Source organism: Schistocerca cancellata, chromosome 7 (genome assembly GCF_023864275.1).
Source record: "Schistocerca cancellata isolate TAMUIC-IGC-003103 chromosome 7, iqSchCanc2.1, whole genome shotgun sequence".
Taxonomy (NCBI): domain Eukaryota; kingdom Metazoa; phylum Arthropoda; class Insecta; order Orthoptera; family Acrididae; genus Schistocerca; species Schistocerca cancellata.
This window is the reverse complement of record NC_064632.1, coordinates 510,542,630-510,564,154: the sequence shown is the minus strand read 5'-3', so window position 1 is coordinate 510,564,154 and position 21,525 is coordinate 510,542,630. Positions and strand designations below refer to the sequence as shown.

Genomic DNA, 21,525 nt, shown 5'->3' with positions numbered 1-21,525 from the left:
ACATCCACTCCCAGGTCCTCTATCTCACTCACTCAATCACTCCAAGTCATTGTCATTATCTCTGTGCGCTCTCTCTGTCATTGTCTCCTGTGTCACACCCACAATTCCCTTCGTTCTGTCCTGCTACTACAGTCTACTCTCACTGTCAGTGTCTCGTTCTTGCTCTCTCTTACTTCTAAATCTCTTCCTTCCTCCCTACTTCCGCTATCTCTTCTCACTGGCACTCTATCCCTCTTCCTCGTTGTCATTGTCATATACTCTGTCTGCCATTATCATTGGCTGTCACTTTCTGTTATGCTTTGTTCCCGCCCCTCCCCTCCCCCCCCCCCCTCCCACGCCGCCTGCACTGTCAGCTTTTCTGTTTTCCTTGCACTGTTCTGTCAATGTCAACAATGTTACACTGTCACTGTGTTCCTGTCTTTCCCTCACTCTACCGTTGTCTTCTTCCCTCTTTCTGTAATACAGCCACATTCCATTGTCTTCCAACATTTATTACTTCATTTCTTTGCCACTGCCACTGTCTTCTTATCTCTCAGCATAAAAAAGCGCGAATATGTTTGCATGCCAAATTTTTTGGAGAAGTCCTGGGGAAGGTAGAAAGAGGTAGCTCACTTCCAGTCAGAGTATTTTAAAACAAGAAAATATTCGCATTTTTTCCTGCTCCAATAGGAGCATTTTTCCGTTGGATTCCTTCTTTTCCCTGTTTCAGCAGGGCATATAGCTCACATGGAAAGACATGTACTAATCAGTTTACTTATGTGAAACTGACACAACGAAAAATTACACCTCAGATCGGATTATACGTGCAAAAAAAAAAAAAAAGGAGTATGTGCTTCAGGACTACAAACACGAGGTACGCGAGTATTTTACGTGTAAAAATAGGATAAATTTAAACCTCGGTGTCCCGGATATCTGATATGAAGAAAATTTTCAGTTTTCCTAGATCCAGATCTTACGAATACGTCGTAAAAATTACAGATATTTTCTTTGCACATTTGTCTTTGAATAAGTGGCTGGGTTTTCCTAATCAAAAAACAAGTTTTTGGAGTTTCTCTCGATAATGGATAAAGATTTCTCATAATGGGTACATGGCCCTTCCATATAAGGGCTAGAGAATCTACCGTTAAAGTATGAGCTGTTTGCTGCGGTTATTTATAGTTTAGATTTCACCTCAACCAGATTTTACGTGTAGAAGTAGGGTAAATTTGAACATCTGTATCTTGGGAACGGATAAAGAAATTTACAAGATGATCGAGATCGAGGTCTTAAGAATTGTTGTTGTTGTTGTGGTCTCACGGACCATGCTGCCTGTCGAATTTCATCGTTGAGCGTGCCGTGTTCAATGTGCTGCTGAACGCTCAGGAACGATGCGACTTGCGCATACGGTACGTGAGCCCCATCGTGCATGCGCGATCGCAGCGCCCTCCAGCCACACTTGTCTGCAGTATGCGACTCGTAGATCACACTGTTTACGAAATGGAGGGGCGTAAAATTCCCATATTAGGTCTCTTAAAACGTACTTTTCTCCTTTGTCCATATGCTAGTCATGTTGTTCTATGTTTAGTATAGGTAAATGAAAACTTCCATACATGTGAGAATTTTAAAAGGCAATAAGGAAATTATCTTGTCCAGTCAATGGTTACATTGGCTTATATAAGTTACATTACAAATGTTGTTGTTGTTGTGGTCTTCAGTCCTGAGACTGGTTTGATGCAGCTCTCCATGCTACTCTATCCCGTGCAAGATTCTTCATCTCCAAGTACCTACCGCAACCTACATCCTTCTGAATCTGTTTAGTGTATTCATCTCTTGGTCTCCCTCTACGATTCTTACCCTCCATGCTGCCCTCCAATACTAAATTGGTGATCCCTTGGTGCCTCAGAACATGTCATACCAACCGATCCCTTCTTCTAGTCAAGTTGTGCCACAAACTTCTCTTCTCCCCAATCCTATTCAATACCTCCTCATTAGTTATATGATCTACCCATCTAATCTTCAGCATACTTTTGTAGCACCACATTTCGAAAGCTTCTATTCTCTTCTTGTCCAAACTAGTTATTGTCCATGTCTCACTTCCATACATGGCTACGCTCCATAAAAATACTTTCAGAAACGACTTCCTGACACTTAAATCTATACTCGATGTTAACAAATTTCTCTTCTTCAGAAGCGCTTTCCTTGCCATTGACAGTCTGCATTTTATATCCTCTCTACTTCGACCATCATCAGTTATTTTGTTCCCCAAATAGCAAAACTCATTTACTACTTTCAGCGTCTCATTTCCTAATGTAATTCCCTCAGTATCACCCGATTTAATTCGACTACATTCCATTATCCTCGTTTTGCTTTTGTTGATGTTCATCTTGTACCCTCCTTTCAAGACACTGTCCATTCCGGTCAACTGCTCTTCCAAGTCCTTTGCCGTCTCTGACAGAATTACAATGTCATCGGTGAACCTCGAAGTTTTTATTTATTCTCCATGGATTTTAATACCTACTCCGAATTTTTCTTTTGTTTCCTTCACTGCTTGCTCAATATACAGATTGAATAACATCGGGGATAGGCTACAACCCTGTCTCACTCCCTTCCCAACCATTGCTTCTCTTTCATGTCCCTCGACTCTTATAACTGCCATCTAGTTTCTGCACAAATTGTAAATAGCCTTTCGCTCCCTGTATTTTACCCTTGCCACCTTCAGAATTTGAAAGAGACTATTCCACTCAACATTGTCAAAAGCTTTCTCTATGTCTACAAATGCTAGAAACGTAGGTTTGCCTTTCTTTAATCCAGCTTCTAAGATAAGTCCTAGGGTCAGTATTGCCTCACGTGTTCCAATATTTCTACGGAATCCTAACTGATCTTCCCCGAGGTCGGCTTCTACCAGTTTTTCCATTCGTCTGTAAAGAATTCGCGTTAGTATTTTACATGCGTGACTTATTAAACTGATTGTTCGGTAATTTTCACATCTGTCAAAACCTGCTTTCTTTGCAATTGGAATTATTATTTCCTTCTTGAAGTCTGAGGGTATTTCCTTGTCTCATACATCTTGCTCACCAGATGGTAGAGTTTTGCCAGGACTGGCTCTCCCTAGGCCGTCAGTAGTTCTAATGGAATGTTGTCTACTCCCGGGGCCTTGTTTCGACTCAGGTCTTTCAGTGCTCTGTCAAACTCTTCATGCAGTATCGTATGTCCCATTTCATCTTCATCTACATCCTCTTCCATTTCCATAATATTGTCCTCAAGAACATCACCCTTTTATAGACCCTCTATATACTCCTTCCACCTTTCTGCTTTCCCTTCTTTCCTTAGAACTGGGTTGCCATCTGAGCTCTTGATATTCATACAAGTGGTTCTCTTCTCTGCAAAGGTCTCTTTAATTTTCCTGTAGGTAGTATCTATCTTACCCCTGGTGAGATAAGCCTCTACGTCCTTACATTTGTCCTCTAGCCATCCCTGCTTAGCCATTTTGCACTTCCTGTCGATCTCATTTTTGAGACGTTTGTATTCCTTTTTGCCTGCTTCATTTACTGCATTTTTATATTTTCTCCTTTCATCAATTAAGTTCAATATTTCTTCTATTACCCAAGGATTTCTAGTAGCCCTCGTCTTTTTACCTACCTTATCATGTGCTGCCTTCACTATTTCATCCCTCAAAGCTACCCATTCTTCTTCTACTGTATTTCTTTCCCCCATTCCTGTCAATTGTTCCCTTATACTCTCCCTGAAACTCTGTACAACCTCTGGTTTAGTCAGTTTATCCAGGTCCCATCTCCTTAAATTCCCACCTTTTTGCAGTTTCTTCAGTTTTAATCTACAATTCACAAGCTATTGATTGTGGTCAGAGTCCACATCTGCCCCTGTAAATGTCTTACAATTTAGATCCTGTATCCTAAATCTCTTACCATTATATAATCTATCTGAAACCTGTCAGTATCTCCAGGCTTCTTCCATGTATACAACATTTTTTTATGATTCTTGAACCAAGTTGTGCTCTGTGCACTGTGCTCTGTGCAAAACATGGCTTAGCAACAGCCTGTTTCTTAGCCTTAGCCCACAGGCTGTTGCTAAGCCATGTTTCCGCTATATCCTTTCTTTCAGGAGTGCTAGTTCTTCAAGGTTCGCAGGAGAGCTTCTGTAAAGTTTGGAAGGTAGGAGACGAGATACTGGCAGAAGTAAAGCTGTGAGTACCGGGCGTGAGTCGTGCTTCGGTATCTCAGATGGTAGAGCTAGTGTAGCTGAAGGTGCATGATGTACCACTGGTCATGTCTGGCAGGAAGTATCATGCATTACTCTCCACTATGGAGTTATTTCAGTGTTGGGCCGACTGAGTCACAATATGCCCTACGAAGTTGGTACATACAGCCCATGGTCAGGCGAGCTCGACTTACTCCTCATGGAGAAAATGTGTATGTTTTTTCTCAGGAAATGATTATGGATACACATGAATGTTTTCAAAGGGCAGGTGCACACTGTCTTGTTTCAGTGGCACATCTGAGAGCTTTTATCTTCATATGTTATGACCAGGGTCAGTTAAATAACGCACAATGATTGCAACTGCATGAGAAGCATCTGGTAATCAATGGCCTCTGTTGTGACGTCTTTGGACCATCTCCCTAGCTATCATTTGTTCTGGAGCCACCTCATTAAACTCCACACAAATCATGCTCTACCTATGTGACATCCAGTTCGAAATTCTACCTAGTGAAAATTTGAACTACCAGAATTCGACACTTCTAGCCTCTGTGGACCAAATGTTCGCCACCCAGAGTGGTCAAATTTCGGTGGAGCAATTGTTGATATACGATAGCATCAGTGTATGTGGAATCTCAACTTCAGTCACACTCAAGATTTTACTAATAGTAAAAACTGTCTGCTAGTATCTAAGACAGAGTCACATATATTCCAGCCCTACCAACCTTCCACCTGCAGGCTTATACCAATAGTGTCAGCACCTGTGAGGAAGGCGCTTTATTGTTGAAATGTTGCAGTTAGCCTCCTATTCAGATTATTAATAAAGACTAAGTGATGTGTCCCAAATTAACTGTAGAGAATTAGCTAGTTTCAGGTACGACTACAAGGAGAAATCAGAGGAGAAGTTTTTCAGAGAGGAGAGGAGTGTAATGGCATGAGCCTTGGTAGGAAGGCATGTCGCCACAAAGAGGGCCACCGGCAGCAATACACTAACATAGCATTGCTCTACGACACATGCCTGGCGCCACTATTCGCTTGCTGACCACTGTCAAAAAATGTTTAAATGTGTGTGAAATCTTACGGGACTTAACTGCTAAGGTCATCAGTTCCTAAGCTTACACACTACCTGACCTAAATTATCCTAAGGGCAAACACACACACCCATGCCCGAGGGAGGACTCGAACCTCCGACGGGACCAGCCGCACAGTCCATGACTGCAGCGCCTTAGACCGCTCAGCTAATCCCGCACAGTGGTCACTGTCTCAGCAGTTTCTGAAATCAGGGACACCTCGGCACATGGCATACATGACAGCAGTTAGGCAGCAGTGACCGACCGATACAGACACAGAAACAGGGTAGAAACGGATTTTGTGACTTTCACGAGTTCCTAACTAGGAGTGATTTGTATAATTTCATCTGTGTGTTTAGTTTCTTGAGTTTTGCTTGTTAATTTAATATCTAACAGACAAGTTTTCGCGTTTTCGTTTGTCTCGGGAAGTAAACGGATTTTGTGACATATTACAAGCTCATAATGAAGGGCGAATTATTTAGTCTCACCTGAGTGCTTCAGTTGCTCGGTTTTTGAATTCCTGCATATTAATCCAGTTTATTAGACAGAATTCCTGCATTTTCGTCAGTGTCTACATTAAAGTTTTGCAGCAGGTACCGATAGTCCGTTTGTCTGGTTAGTGTAGTTTTCCACAGTTTTTAGTATGGATAGGGAATGTGATTGTTATCTGCAGATGCGAGCCGAGGTGGTGACTGCTCTCAGCTCCAGGCTGTGATGACTTTGGTTGCTCAGTTTGAAGCTGCAGTGGATGGGCACTACAGCTGTGGACCAGCCGTGCGGATCCAACGAACGTCCAGCTTGTCCGAGTCCTCCGATCGGCCCTTATCGATGGTCAGCCCAGTTATTGCTCGCACTGCGGTTGACCCCTCATCTGTGATCGAGTGGGAGATAGTCTCGGGGCGTGGAAGGCGGTGAAACACTTCCCAGGGGTCCGCATGTAAGGTCTCCTCAGTTAATCTGACAAACAGCTTCTAGGTGCTGTCTGTGGCTGACACTGTCGCTCAGTCAGATGCAGTCGCCTGTCCTGTTTCAGAGGAAACCACTCAGCCTGCAAGATCCGGGCAGTCGCAGAGAGGGATTATTGATATTTGGGAGCTCCAGCGTTAGGCGAGTTATGGGGCCCCCTAGGGACATGGCTGCCAAGAAGGGGATGAAAGCCAGTTTTCACTCCGTGTGCATACCAGGTGGAGTCATTCAAGACGTGTAAAGTGTTCTTGCGGATGCCATGAAGAGTAAAGAGTGCAGCCAACTGCAGGTGGTGACGCACGTCATTACCAGTGATGTGTGTCATTTTGCATGGAAGAGATTCTCTCTGGTTCTGAGCGGATAACAGAAGTGGTAAATGATGCCAGCCTTGCTTGCGAGATGAAAGCTAAGCTGACCAATTGCAACATAGTCGACAGGACCGACTGCGGACCTCTGGTACAGAGCCGAGTGGTGGGTCTCAATCAGAGGCTCAGACAGTTCTGTGACCGTGTGGGCTGTAAATTCCTCGACTTGCGCCATAGGGTGGATGGGTTTCAGGTTCCGCTGAATAGGTCACGACTCCACTACATGCTGGAGGCGGCTACAAGTGTAGCAATGAGCAATCAGTTTGATTTGTTACCTGAAGTAGAAGAGCCTCAAACAGTTTTTGAGCAAAGTAGTGTGCAGCAGACTCGTAGTAACATTTTTACTGCTAGGTCGGGAGTAAAGTCAAGCAGAAAGAAAAGAGTCCTGCTGTTAGGTATCTGTCATGGGAGAGGTGTAGGTCAATTGCTTCAGGACAGGCTATGAGTCTAGTACCAGATCACAAGAATTGTGAAACCTAGCGCTAAGCTTAGCCAGGTTACAGAAAGCCTAGGGGCCTTGTGCAAAGGTTTTGATAGTGAAGACCATGTTCTTATAGTAGGAGGAGTAGGAAACAGCCTGGTTAGCAATTCGGACTATAGTATTAGATGTGACCTCGATGTAATAGGAGCAGGCACAGCTCACACTCGTGTGGGGGTTTGTGGATGTCTTGCAGCGCCATGACCAGCCCTGGGTAAATACGGCTGTCAACCGTAGTACCAGAGAACGGGGGGTGGGGGGGGGAGTGGGGGGGTTACTGTTGGCAGAAACTAAATCTCATATCTGTGCTGTGTCTGTTGATGCAATTGGGAGGTGAGGTTACACTAGCCATGGACTGCACATGAATAGGAGGGGGATGGATAGATTAGTTTATCTTCTTGCAGAAAATGCACACAAGACAAAATACCTGTGATTACTGGAGTCAGAGGGACACATTTTTAAGGTTAGAGTCAGGTTACAGACAGAGAGTATTGAAAGAGATTAAAACAGAAGAAATAAAATTTGTGTGTTTCATCAGAACATTAGAGGATTGAAAAATAAGATAGATGAGCTTGTTGCCTAGGAAATGGGATAAATTCTGAAGGTATAGATGTTTCGCGTCTCTCTGAACACCATGTAACTGCAGGGATGGAGAAGTTATATTTAAGGGATTACAGCCGGCCGCTGTGGCCGAGCGGTTCTAGGCGCTTCAGTCGGGACTCACGCTGCTGCTTTGATCGCAAATTCGAATCCTGCCTCGGATATGGATGTGAGTGATGTCATTAGTTTAGTTAGGTTTAAGTAGTTCTAAGTTTAGGGGACTGATGGCCTCGGAGCCATTTCAACCATTTTTTTAAAGGGATTATAGATTAGCATCGTATTCGTGTAGAGTCAACATGGAAAAAGGAGGAGTTGCTCCTGATATAAAGATTTACAAAAGTCAAAAATATTGAAGCAAATACTTTTTGGGTAGATCAGATTCTTGAAGCATGTGCTTGTGAGTTGCTACTGCAATATACTTCTATAGTAATTGTAACAATCTACAGATCCCCTCAGGGTAACTTTAGCTATTCATGAAAAATCTAGAGGCCTTATTGAGCTACCTGCAGACAAAAGGAAGCAGTTAGTGGTTTGTGGTGATTTTAATGTAGATTTCTTAAAAGAAAGGGATAGGAAAAATGAGGTAGAATCTTTGTTTGGTTGTTTCAATCTATTATCTGTTGTAAGTTTTCCAACTCGTGGGTGGCAGGATAGTAGGTCACTTATCGATAACATTTTCATAGACAGTGCTCAAGCAGAAACTATTATTGTGTACCCGGTTGTTAATGGGCTATCTGATCATGATGCACAGTTAATGGAAATAACACATGTAGCACCTTACAGGCTTGAGGCAGGTTCATACAAGGCAGGGAGACTTATTGATGCGAACAAGATACAGAGTTTCAAGAGCAGCTTAGAAGAGTCAGAATGGGATGAAGTATACACACAAAATTATGCTGATGCCAAGTTCAATTTATTCCAACGTAAATTTGTCTCAATATTTGAGAGTTGCTTTCCTGAAAAGTTATCCAAAAAAAAAAAACATTACAAAGTCAAGTAAGCCATGGAACTAAGGGAATTAAGATATCGTGTAAGAGGAAGATGTTTGGCGTCCAAAAAGCGACGGGCTTGTGACTGTTCTAATGTCTCTGTAGCTCTGAAGGTCGCTTGATGTTCTGGATCTCAGTTCCGGTGAACCTGAGATTGTTCCGAGGTTTCTTGTGTTCTCATAACTATCGCAACTCGAGCTCTCTTTGGTGCATCTACTAGACCAGACTTACGTTTTCAAGGGAATAGTTTTAAACACAGTTTTCGGGATTACCGTTGCATTTAATTGTAGTATCTGCACAAAAATTCCCCAGCAATGCCAGGTGGTGTAGCAACTCACTATCATAAACCAAGCGCACAGTAACACTGGATTCACAGTCACGGAATAATCCATAAACGCTAAGAGCGCCGACCATCGCGCCAGCATCATCTAGCTATCTCCACACCATATTTCATTGGAACCGATTCAGCGGTTGAGTCGTGATAACGTAAGAGACAGTGCTATTTTCTCATTTTATAATATTGGAATTAGTGTGGAACTGTGGATGAAACACGTTGAGAATTGTATAAGCATTGTATGATTACGCTGAATCGTATTACATACACCATAAAACCGATAAAAACATTTTCAGAAAAGTTCGAAAGTGAAAGAGTAAACATCTTTTTGAAAGAATAAATTTCTCCCTAACTCGTCTAATATTCTTCAGATCAACAAATATCTTGTACTACATACTCAGTAACATAGTCTATGTTCTTCATCTGTGTTCAAGCTATCTTGTATCAAATTTCATCGAAATCGATTTAGCGGTTTAGTTGTGAAAACATAACAGACGCAGTTACTTTCACATTTATAATATTAGTAAGAAAATATGGATTAGTACGGATTAATCCTGCACTGCGGCTGCGTCCGCCTATCAGTAAAATGAATTAAAATGTGCACATGGCTTCATTGCCCGGGAGACATCAGTTGGGAGATTGGTGCAGCAAGTCTTTTTATTTGACGGTTCTTCAGCGACGTGCGCATCGATGGTGATAAAATGATGATGAAGACAACACACACATCCAGCAGTGGGCGGAAGAAATCCGACCCATGACTCTGTGGCCAAGAGTCAGTAATGGTAACCAAGTGACAACGAACTGTTTGCGTAAGTCGGAAAGCGTTTTTTAGAAGATGCGTGATGCTTAGTGGCTAAAATTCGACGGTCTTGTGGCTGACACTAGTATACAAATATGGACTAAACATGGTAGAGGATTGTATAAGTAATGTCTTCATTACACTGAATCGTACTATGCAGAACATGTGAAACAACAAAACCATTTTCACAGTTATGTTAAAGATCAGAAATCAGAGAGTAAATAGTTTTTTCAAAGGGTAATTACTGGTCCATAGTTCACGTTATATTCTTCAAATCAATAAATATGTTATACTACACAATTTCTAAAGTATCCTATATTCTTCCTCAGCGTTCAAGCATCTTTGTACCAAATTTCATCAAAATCTGTTGAGCGGTTTAGCCATGAAAGACGGGTTACTTTCGCATTTATAATATTAGTGTGTGTGTGTGTGTGTGTGTGAATTAAAAATAATATTCTACCGAAAACTGTTCTTATTTGTTGCCACCCTACAGCAACTTTCATGGTGAAAGGATTAGGATCTTTTAAATCATAACACTAATATAATTAATTTACTTATTGTTTATTATCATCAATAATACTTTTTCAAAGTTATTATCATTCCTTTTTAATTAAGGAAAAAGAAGTTAGTTGTATGCAGAGTTATATCATGCTAATGCTGTCAATTGTTTTCGTACATGACCAGCAGCATGTGATTGCTTACAGGCAGAGATACACCACCATAAAACTAAGAGAGGAGAAGAATGATTTTATGTACAATATTTACATTACTGAAAGTAACTGCATGCTGTGAGACATTACACTAACACTACTACAAATGTTTGTGTACTCACACTGTATGGGGATCAGTAGCTGCAGCTGAAGAAGAAAAAACCAAATATACATACATTCACATACATATCTACAATACATAAAAGCACAAATACTGTACAAAAGCAAAAACAGACAATAGCGATAATAATACATACAATTTCTATGCACACGTATTGTGTGGCCAGTCATATGCATACACACAAGCACACAACTAAGACAATCATTTCATCTATTGATTGCACATACACACATGCAAATACATATGCATACTCGGTCACTCGAGTGAATAGTGTGAGAATGGGAGGGTCTCGATCCTATCCACACAGATGAAGCGTTAGTCCTCATGGCACGATAAATCCTGCTTTCAGTTGCAGTGCAGTATGCATCTCATGGCCCCATGACCAAAACAATACTTGGTGCACCATATGCAGAGAAGCATCACCACCACATGGCACTCAATGTAGTCTTCGATTGTAAGAGCCCCTGAGTCCCTTAGCTCATCTTTGAGTGGCACCTGCATATAGGCCCCATAAATTCCACAATGGATGAGCTGTTTGCCTTGTCTTCCATGAAGCTGACAACACTCGTATTCTGAGACGTTATCCCATAATAATTGTTGGCTGCATATCCAAACATGTTAAATTCCTTGAATTGTCTCTGACAACCTGATATGGATTGTAGCCTTTCACCCAGTAGATGAAACTGTCTGTAGCAACATAACATAACTTGGGATCCGTTTGGTTTCGGAGACTTGTATTGGAATTGGTTTGTGGAGTTTGGAGAGGTTGGAAATAGTCACACCAATACAGACTCATTTTGTGAACTCCAGGTACCACTCATAGATAGGCTAAGGGTATGCATCATACGGACTCACAGGCTCTTACACTCGAAAACGACACTGAGTGCCTGCATGGTGGTGATGCATCTCTGCATATGGTGCACCAGGTATTGTTCTGGTATCTCCAAAGCGACTAGTCCTCCGTTGAAGAGTGTGGACTACTTAAAATTTGACCTGGCGATTTAATCTCTGGCACCATAACGCCCATCCAAAAAGTAAACTAAATGAATGTCGTGATGGTTTTTAACAATATCCATGATTTTACCGAAAACTGAATTATTTATTGATTTATAGAAATCTTTCTCCAAATCAGATACAATGAAAGCCCTCTTGTCGGCATTAACATCAATGTGTTTCTTCAACCATGGATACTGGTCGAAGGAGATGCAAAAGGTAATTGTAGTAAGTCGCATCCCCAACCTGTGATATTGATAGAGGTTCCTATACTGTAAAATGCATGTCTGCTTATTCCTCAGCGTTATCATGGAATGATTTCGTGAGTATAACCTAAATCGTCAGATGGCCTGTATCCCTCCTCATTCATTCGTGGGTTATTCACGTTTGTGTGGTTGTGCATGCACTGGCAGAGTCCTCCATAAAACTTGTGTTCGAGAAAAAGTAACACTTCAACATCAGTCAACAGTTCAATGTTGATACATGTCTTTTTTAACGTTGCATGCCATGAAAGTCTTGGTGTGAAGAACAGAAGGCAGGATCCAGAGTGTATGTGCCCAGGCATACAAGTCAAAATTTCTCAAAAACGTCTGTTAGCAAGCACACATCTGTCCACTTGTACAATTTAACATATCTATCTAAATTAGAGATGCTGAAATCTTGGCAAAAAGTCACCATCTACTTATACTCTGCATCCTTAGGCCAATGTCTCTGAGTTTACTGGTGAATGCACTTATATCTGGCAATGTGGTTTTTCAGAGTCTTTCAATAGCATCCAGGTATTCAAATGGAAATACCCATTACTCGTCGCAAGCTGAAACTTTCCATCATCAGAATATGCGGCTGTGGTGATACACATATCCTCCAGATGCACTGTCTCAGCAAGTTTCTGAAGAGAAACATACATAAATTGTAATCAATCCAGGAAGTGGTGCTCTATTCTTGGCGTGATTCATTTGGGGTATTTTTCTACAGTGTCAGGTATGATAATGACTTTATCATTTTTCAACCCAAAATCATTCTAGTGTTCAACAAGAAAGTGAACATCATACCTGCTCAAATTGTGGAAAAAGACAGATATGTGTCATGGCAGTTGGTACTTCAAGTTGCATGCTCTGTGAGCTGCACTGTCGAGCTTACCCATTAGATGACAGTGGTCTCTATGTCTAGTTCCCGGGTATACGAAGTTCAACTGCCTGCTTATGTAAGGTATCATTCTCCTGCAATGTTTTAACTTCGTGCGCTGTGACATAAGGTTCATATTGTTCTGTGAAAATGGTGTGAAAGGCTTTGTGATCACCTTCACGGAGCGCCACAAGAACTAGAAAGTGTTCAAGTTAGTGTATGCAACGAAGGGGGCAGTGTTTCTGTTGGGAGTGTTCTTAAAGTTTGAGAACCTTTTATTATACAAGGTGCATTCAAGTTCTAAGCCCACTGATTTTTTTTCTCCGGACTGGAAAGAGATAGAAACATGCACATTGTTTTAAAATGAGGCCACGTTCATTGTCAATACGTCCCAGAGATGGCAGCACTGTACGGCAGATGGAATTTTACCGCCAGCGGCGAGAATGAGAAATGTTTTAAATACTTAAAATGGCGACGTTTTCCTTACTTGAACAGCGTGCAATCATTCGTTTTCTGAATTTGCATGGTGTGAAACCAATTGAAATTCATCGACAGTTGAAGGAGACATGTGGTGATGGAGTTATGGATGTGTCGAAAGTGCATTCGTGGGTGCGACAGTTTAAATGGATGCAGAACATCGTGTGACAACAAACCGAAACAACCTCGGGCTCGCACAAGCCGGTCTGACGACACGATCGAGAAAGTGGAGAGAATTGTTTTGGGGGATCGCCGAATGACTGTTGAACAGATCGCCTCCAGAGTTGGCATTTCTGTGGGTTCTGTGCACACAATCCTGCATGACGACCTGAAAATGCGAAAAGTGTCATCCACGTGGGTGCCACGAATGCTGACGGACGACCACATGGCTGCCCATGTGGCATGTTGCCAAGTAATGTTGACGCGCAACGACAGCATGAATGGGACTTTCTTTTCGTCGGTTGTGACAGTGGATGAGACGTGGATGCCATTTTTCAATCCAGAAACAAAGCGCCAGTCAGCTCAATGGAAGCACACAGATTCACCGCCACCAAAAAATTTCGGGTAACCGCCAGTGCTGAAAAAATGATGGTGTCCATGTTGTGAGACAGCGAGGGCGTAATCCTTACCCATTGCGTTCCAAAGGGCACTACGGTAACAGGTGCATCCCACGAAAATGTTTTGAAGAACAAATTCCTTCCTGCACTGGAACAAAAACGTCCAGGAAGGGCTGCGCATGTGCTGTTTCACCAAGACAACGCACCCGCACATCAAGCTAACGTTATGCAACAGTTTCTTCGTGATAACAACTTTGAAGTGATTCCTCATGCTCCCTACTCACCTGACCTGGCTCCTAGTGACTTTTGGCTTTTTCCAACAATGAAAGACACTCTCCATGGCCGCACATTCACCAGCCGTGCTGCTATTGCCTCAGCGATTTTCCAGTGGTCAAAACAGACTCCTAAAGAAGCCTTCGCCGCTGCAATGGAATCATGGCATCATCGTTGTGAAAAATGTGTACGTCTGCAGGGCGATTACGTCGAGAAGTAACGCCAGTTTCATCGATTTCGGGTGAGTAGTTAATTAGAAAAAAAATCGGAGGCCTTAGAACTTGAATGCACCTCGTATGTACATATTTCCACATGTATTGATCCTGGCTCGACTAATCAATCAGATGCCTTTCTAAATACTCACACAAAAAGTAAAACAGTTCAGGCACCTATGGTGAAAATGCCATTCATGCCTATTTTTGCTTATTTGGGCGAACAGTAGGGTTGACACGTTTATGATCCAGATGTAGTGATGCTTCTCGCCTTCGGAGAATACAAAATCTAGTATGTAGGACATCCGTGACAGAGAGGCATGATTAAATAATTTAATTTCAGTTGTACTAATGACTTATTCAAACCATGACAGGTTTCAGGATGTTCAAATCCAATCTTCAGTTTACGAAATTATTACTCTTATCTTTAGCAGAAACTGTATGCCATTGGGCAGCAGCACTTTACGAACGCCAAAAACAACTGAGGTGCGTCACACCAGAGGTCTGGAAGTGCCTCTATGCCTCCAGCATGGCCCTTGTCATCAGTGGTTGGCGTTCATAGCGTGCAGCTGCCTGTTGGCTGACAGATTCCGCCTTAGGTGCAGTGATTCGAAGGCCTCGCACTAATTGGCCCGACCACATATCCAATATAATGATTTTATACAGCTGAAGATGGAATTTTAACATACCAAAACCAGTTGAGGTCTGAATAAATCAGTAGTACAACTGAAATGGAGCTTTTTTAAATTAATAGACTTGAGAGAATAGCAGTAAAGATACATGTTTGGAAAAGTAATGTAGTCCTACTAGTAAGTGCTTCAAATCTCGTGGCTTGTCTCTTTACTCATCTATTTTCAGACCCTAGATGTGATCCGAATAATTATGGCCCTGCCTCTCGAATTGTGGTAGATCTAGGATCGTGATAGGGAATGATACGCCTTTGAAATTATAATTCTTGCAGAATTTGGATGTCTTATATATATATATATATATATATATATATATATATAGGGTGTCCCAGCTATCTTGTCCACCCCAAATATCTCTGGAACAATAACAGCTATTGTAAAACGACTTTCACCGGTATCAATGTAGGGCTGGGGCACATGAATGTACATATTTGGAAACATTCTAAAGCGAAAGCGTATGTGTTTTTTAACACAAATTTATGTTTTTTAAATGTACCTCCTATATTTTTTCTTCAGCAATCCATAGCATGACAAAGCACATACACAATGGCGTTGATTGCATCGCAATATTCCCATTACATCCCGAGATATTAAGACGTGAAGTTGACGCTTGAAACACCCGACATGTGCTGCTAGCGTACGTCCTGAGGCTCAGGCGTGAACCCCATGCTGCCCGTAATCGCGATGTGATTGACATGCGTAATCACACTTCCATACTTATGAAGAGGTCCGAAACGAATAATACGGTCTGCTGCCATCCTGCATTGACGCCGTACATTCCAGCAGGTATTTATCTCATAGGCTAGGGGTGATGCGGTTCTGTAACATATCTGTGTACCGCAACGTTAGTCACAAAGTTAACTTCGCTTATCGTTAATCCGTTACAAAAAGGTAATGTCGTTCAACGTTAAAACTTTACTTTACTGTAGATCTACCGCAAGTGACAGTCAGTTATTTACTCGTAATAGTAAAATTCATGTTGATGGTTTTAGTGAAACGAGCAAGTGGACTACCCAGTGATGTTAAGAAACATTTGTTTGCAACAATTTGTCATTTAACGCATTAGATAAACATAACATCGATAATTATGTGATAATAAAACTAATTGCTTAAACATGTTTATATTCATCTTCTATGTCCTACCTGAACTTCCCAAATCAAAACATTTTTACCTAAACAACGGTAAAACTTTTAGTCCACTTGCTGCATTAATAATTTGCCTGAGATTTATGACACCACCCAATTTAAGTTTGGCATGGAACGATTTATAAACTGTGGATGCAGCAAGACGCTGTTCTATACCAGTGCTCTTTCGTTGATCTACCTCTTTGACTTTACCACTTAATTTTTTGGTCCTCAATGTGACGAACTTTATTTCTGGCATAGGAGATATTGTGCTACATGCATTAATCTTTTAGTGTATTAATTCCCTTATCGCTAATAGCTAGGAGCTTATTTAGCTCTCTTCTAGATCTGTAGAAATTTTATATGAAGTTTAAGTGATAGGTTATCGAAAATATCACTCCCACGTCTGCTGACGCGTTCCTATCACTCACGTCACACGACGGCATAATTTGGGGTTTGCGTGTCGTATTACATATCAAATCATCAGTGTTCACCCAACTGTTGTGCTTCGATGGGAAGCAGAGCCATTTCACTAATACCTTGCTTCCTCGATGTCTTAAGAGCCGATCAATGAGGAGCACGTACGACTCAGAGCTTTTGAAGGCAATACCAGTGGATGCACTCTGTTAAAAACTGTGTGCGATTTCTTCACCGTCTGTGTCATGTATGGTGTATATTCTCAAATTTGTGTGCTGCACTCTAGAAACTGTAAATGTCTCTGCTGACGAGTTCGTCAGGTAGGACTTCTCAAATGCACTTTTGTATTTCGAAATACACGCCACAACAGCTACGATGACCTTCCGCTTATGTGAACCCACCATGCCAATACAATTGTATAGTGTATTTAGAAGCCCATTATCATCAATAAGACCCACCTCAATTGCATGATGGATAGTTTATTTATTCAAACGGAAGAATGTTGCGTAGTGGTTTACTGCATATTGTTCCATAACTACTCTGAAATACGTGCGCCTCCACGGCCAGTTTGAAAGTTGTCAAGACACTGATTCATTCCAGAATAAAGCAATTGTTCACACACCTGCAAAGTTCTCTTCTCTGTATTTGCCTAGACAGGCCGAGCCCACGTGAATTTGCCATATGTATAATACTACTATTAAAATGTGCTTGAAACCTTCATTGGAATATGAATATTCTCGCATATCTACAAGATAAGGTTTCCAGGAGTCATCCAGTCCCTGTATTATAACATAATTGCATGGGATTGTTTTATGCACTGGCCTATGGAGATAACTAACAGCCTTGTGCTCAATTACTTGATAAAATGTATTTCTTGAATACCTGAGATGATTGATATGGTTTTATTTTTGTGACCTGTGTTCCCTGTGGTAGCTGATTCTGTGAGAAGTCAAAGTCATTCGTGGTTTCCTTCAGGTCATTGTAATATTCATAGATTGTTCAGTCTTTTATTGTGAACTTCAATGTCTTTGCATGTGCTATATGTATCTATTGACATAGATTTACTTACATTCTTGTATTTGTTACTGATTGAGCCTTTCCTTCATCCTTTTGAGGCGCTGCCTTTCTATGCGTGCAAGCCTTATGTAATATTTCATCACACACTTATATTTCCGCCGAATAGGTTTACAAACTTCAACAACTTTACGCTTTGTTATAGACATGCTCTTGTATATGAACTCAGTTTTGTGATGGTATTATAAGTTATATATCTTCTCTACAACTACTACGTATCTCTTATGTCTGATAAAACTAGGTGCATCCATTTTTATTGTGTTGACTTCTTCAGTTCTGCCGTTCAGCACCACACCTTTTCTAGCTGCTGCCTCGACAAGACTTTTTTGTTCCATTACTTTGCAGTGATTGCCTCGACTTTACCGTCAACGTATAAAACGCTTGTGCTTTGTACCTTCAGAATGATTACACTACACGCAAATTTGTCCATAGTCTACAGTAGGAATAGTCAACCTTTTTCGCCTACTGTCCACTTTTATGTCTCTATTAGTGCTAAATTTTTCTTACCGCCCACCAGCTCCACATTAATGGAGAGATATAAGGTACGGAAAAATTGAAAAGCAGTGTTGCAGCAGGTTAAAGCATATAATAATCACCTGTCAAATAGTTAGTCAAACTTTTATGAAAAGCCAATGAAAATATTCTTAGAACCTCTACCGTCTACAGCCCATCACGAAAGCTGAAGTAGCCACTCACGGGCGTTAGGGACCACATTGACTACCACAGGTCTGCAGTACGCTGAAACAGTTGTGTACTAGTGCACCACCTTTTAAGCAGGAATTCCTGGAAGTATCATTTACATCTACTGTCATTCAGCTTTCTAGTTTTATCTATCAGGAGGAAGCTATACTGTGTGTGATTCCAGCAATCCTCACGTATTATTTTAATAGAGTCACTGAATGTCATGTCATCTCCTATACCATCTTGTTAAATAATTTTTAAATCTATATTGTCTTGTTTGATTGCTATAATAAGATTTGTATTATCCCTTTCCAACCGCTTTTGAATACTGGAAAATGTTTTACTCAAATAAAAGACAGCAGCTTTCATGTAATAGCTGAAATATAAATATTTGTGCATGAGATCTGGGGTTTCCACTATGATGTCATCAAATACGAAAACACTATTTAGTTCCACTGTCAGGTGGTGGAATACCACTGATTTTACTGAATGTCCGGTAGCTTACCTCATCAGTGCCATGAAAAATTTCCTGCAATAGTTGATATTTGGGTTGAAATAGGACTTCCGAAAACATATATGAATTATCGAAGCAAATCCCCTCAGAATGTGCTAACAGCGACAGAACACAATAGATCTCCCTATAATCAGAGGGGCTGACTATCAAAGCATGTTTTTTTTTATTACCAGGGACTAGTGAATAATTTTATATGGAAATAAATAACACACATATAGCTCTTAAACTTTTTTATTTATAAACATTTACATATTATCAGGTATATTAACAAACTTAAATATTAGTTCTGTGCCTACATATGACAAAACTGCTTCACGTATTTCCACCTTCATCGAAGCACAGCATGCATTGTAGAGTTAAGCTATGGTTTCTACCCATGGGAGGAGAGTTTGGCGAACAAATTCCAGCAGACTACTACAAATGTCTCATAGAATCAGAGGACATATAACTGCCACCTTAGCTGACACTCAGAATCATGCTGCACTGCATAGCTGGTGTACATTAATTGTTAAAATTCTTCTCCTACAGATGTATGCGCTCTCTGTTGCTGAATATTTTAACTGTTCCAGGGATGTCATCTTTAGAGATCGTATGATTACCCGGTATCACCGACAGAGAGTTCAAATGGTTCAAATGGCTCTGAGCACTATGGGACTTAACTTCTGAGGTCATTAGTCCCCTAGGACTTAGAACTACTTAAACCTAACTAACCTAAGGACAGCACACACATCCATGCCCGAGGCAGGATTCGAACCTGCGACCGTAGCGGCTGCGCTGTTCGAGACTGTAGCGCCTAGAACCGCTCGGCCACCCCGGCCGGCCCGACAGAGAGTGAACTTTTCTGTGAAACTAGGCTCATATCTGCCTTGACACACCACATAGTAGGCATCTCTAATCCACAGATAATATTACTTTGATATCACTAAGCCGAGGGTTTTCGAATACCGCCAGTGGGTAAAGCTACCGATCTGATATCATACCAATACTAACATACTTATCCATTGATGTTTAAACTCTAGGTTAGATTCGATTAAAAATTTTATTTCCAAGTCAGATGGCTGCTGCTGCAATGGCTTTATCTCGCCGGCAAGGAAAAGAAAGAAGAGAATTTAGTTAATCATGTTTGTTTTTTCGTTGACATCTTTATTCGTAGCCATCCGCACTAATACTTACACTACCTTGTGGCAGGGAATGTTGATACATGTTTCAGCATCTTTACAACTTGATGGTTCTCTCATGAGTATGCTAATTATTTATCGATCACTGTAAATTTATACTATCACGTCTTTTATTTTTTTAAGTATCATCTTTGGAATTTTTAACATGTTGCAGCTCCGTCAAAACTGTGATAAATTAATATGTCAAAAATCTGCCTCAGTTGCGAAATGTTACTGGTCTTTAACAAGGTTTCAGCTAGAGTAATCTAGCCTTCTCAAGAATCATAAAACAAAATAATACATGCTAGAATAAGACACAGTCAAACATAAAAAGCTAAAGTACCGTGGTACCATGTCAAGCTACGTTACTTAGCTGAGAAACAGTTCCGGCCCCACTTCGTGGAAAGCAGTCGGTTAGCCGCGGACGCCACATTGGAACTGACTCAGTTTATTTTATGCTTCTGAAGAAGGCTAGATTACTCCAGCTGAAACCTGGGTAAAGGCCACTAACATTTAGCAACTGAGGCGGATTTTGGACACAGTTTATCACAGTTGCTGACAGGGCTGCAACATGTAAAAAATTCTCAAACAGAAGAATACGTCGTAAATGTTTTCGATTCCTCTAATTGGTACTCCATTTTCTAGCGTCCAGCAGCTCCTCTCACTACCACCGGATGACAAAATGACAAGATGTAAACTCAGATAGGAACAGTGAACCACAAATAAATAGTGACAACCGGATAAATAAACCTATAGCAACCACAGAACCAAAAGCAGGGAACCTAATATGTGTTGAAGTGACTTTACCGAAACTTGGAAAAATTTTCTGCCCTAGAGTCAAGCAGTTAGAACGGTGAGATGGGGCTGTGTAGCCTGCGACCATCTGGCGCCCTCTGTGCGGCAGACGCCTTCTACGACCTCTTGCCGCTGCTAGCGAGTGCAGCGCGGTCCACAGGAGGCGCCGGTCAAGGCCGCCGGGGCTCTGGTAAACACTGTGCAGGCAGGGCCACACGTTTCCACCACTTAGCACCCCTCGGCAATTAGCACGCGCTCGCTGCATAATTTTTGCTGCACAAATGGCCGTCACAGTGTGTACACACTGCTCGCTGCAGGCAAGCCTCTCGCCTTGTGAGATTTTACTCTGCGGCAGAAGCTCCACTCAGGTACAGTGGCGGTCGTTCCCAGCGTCCCACGTACAGGGTGTTTCAAAAATGACCGGTATATTTGAAACGGCAATAAAAACTAAACGAGCAGCGATAGAAATACACCGTTTGTTGCAATACGCTTGGGACAACAGTACATTTTCAGGCGGACAAACTTTCGAAATTACAGTAGTTACAATTTTCAACAACAGATGGCGCTGCGGTCTGGGAAACTCTACAGTACGATATTTTCCACATATCCACCATGCGTAGCAATAATATGGCGTAGTCTCTGAATGAAATTACCCGAAACCTTTGACAACGTGTCTGGCGGAATGGCTTCACATGCAGATGAGATGTACTGCTTCAGCTGTTCAATTGTTTCTGGATTCTGGCAGTACACCTGGTCTTTCAAGTGTCCCCACAGAAAGAAGTCACAGGGGTTCATGTCTGGCGAATAGGGAGG

The 21,525-nt window shown here is 41.5% G+C and overlaps 1 protein-coding gene across 1 annotated transcript in view; it reads right to left on the bottom strand.

Annotated features, from left to right (window-relative positions):
* The window catches only part of LOC126092873 (cytochrome P450 4C1-like), a 155,682-nt gene that overhangs the window by 94,528 nt on the left and 39,629 nt on the right, over window positions 1-21,525 (bottom strand). The window lies entirely within an intron of this gene.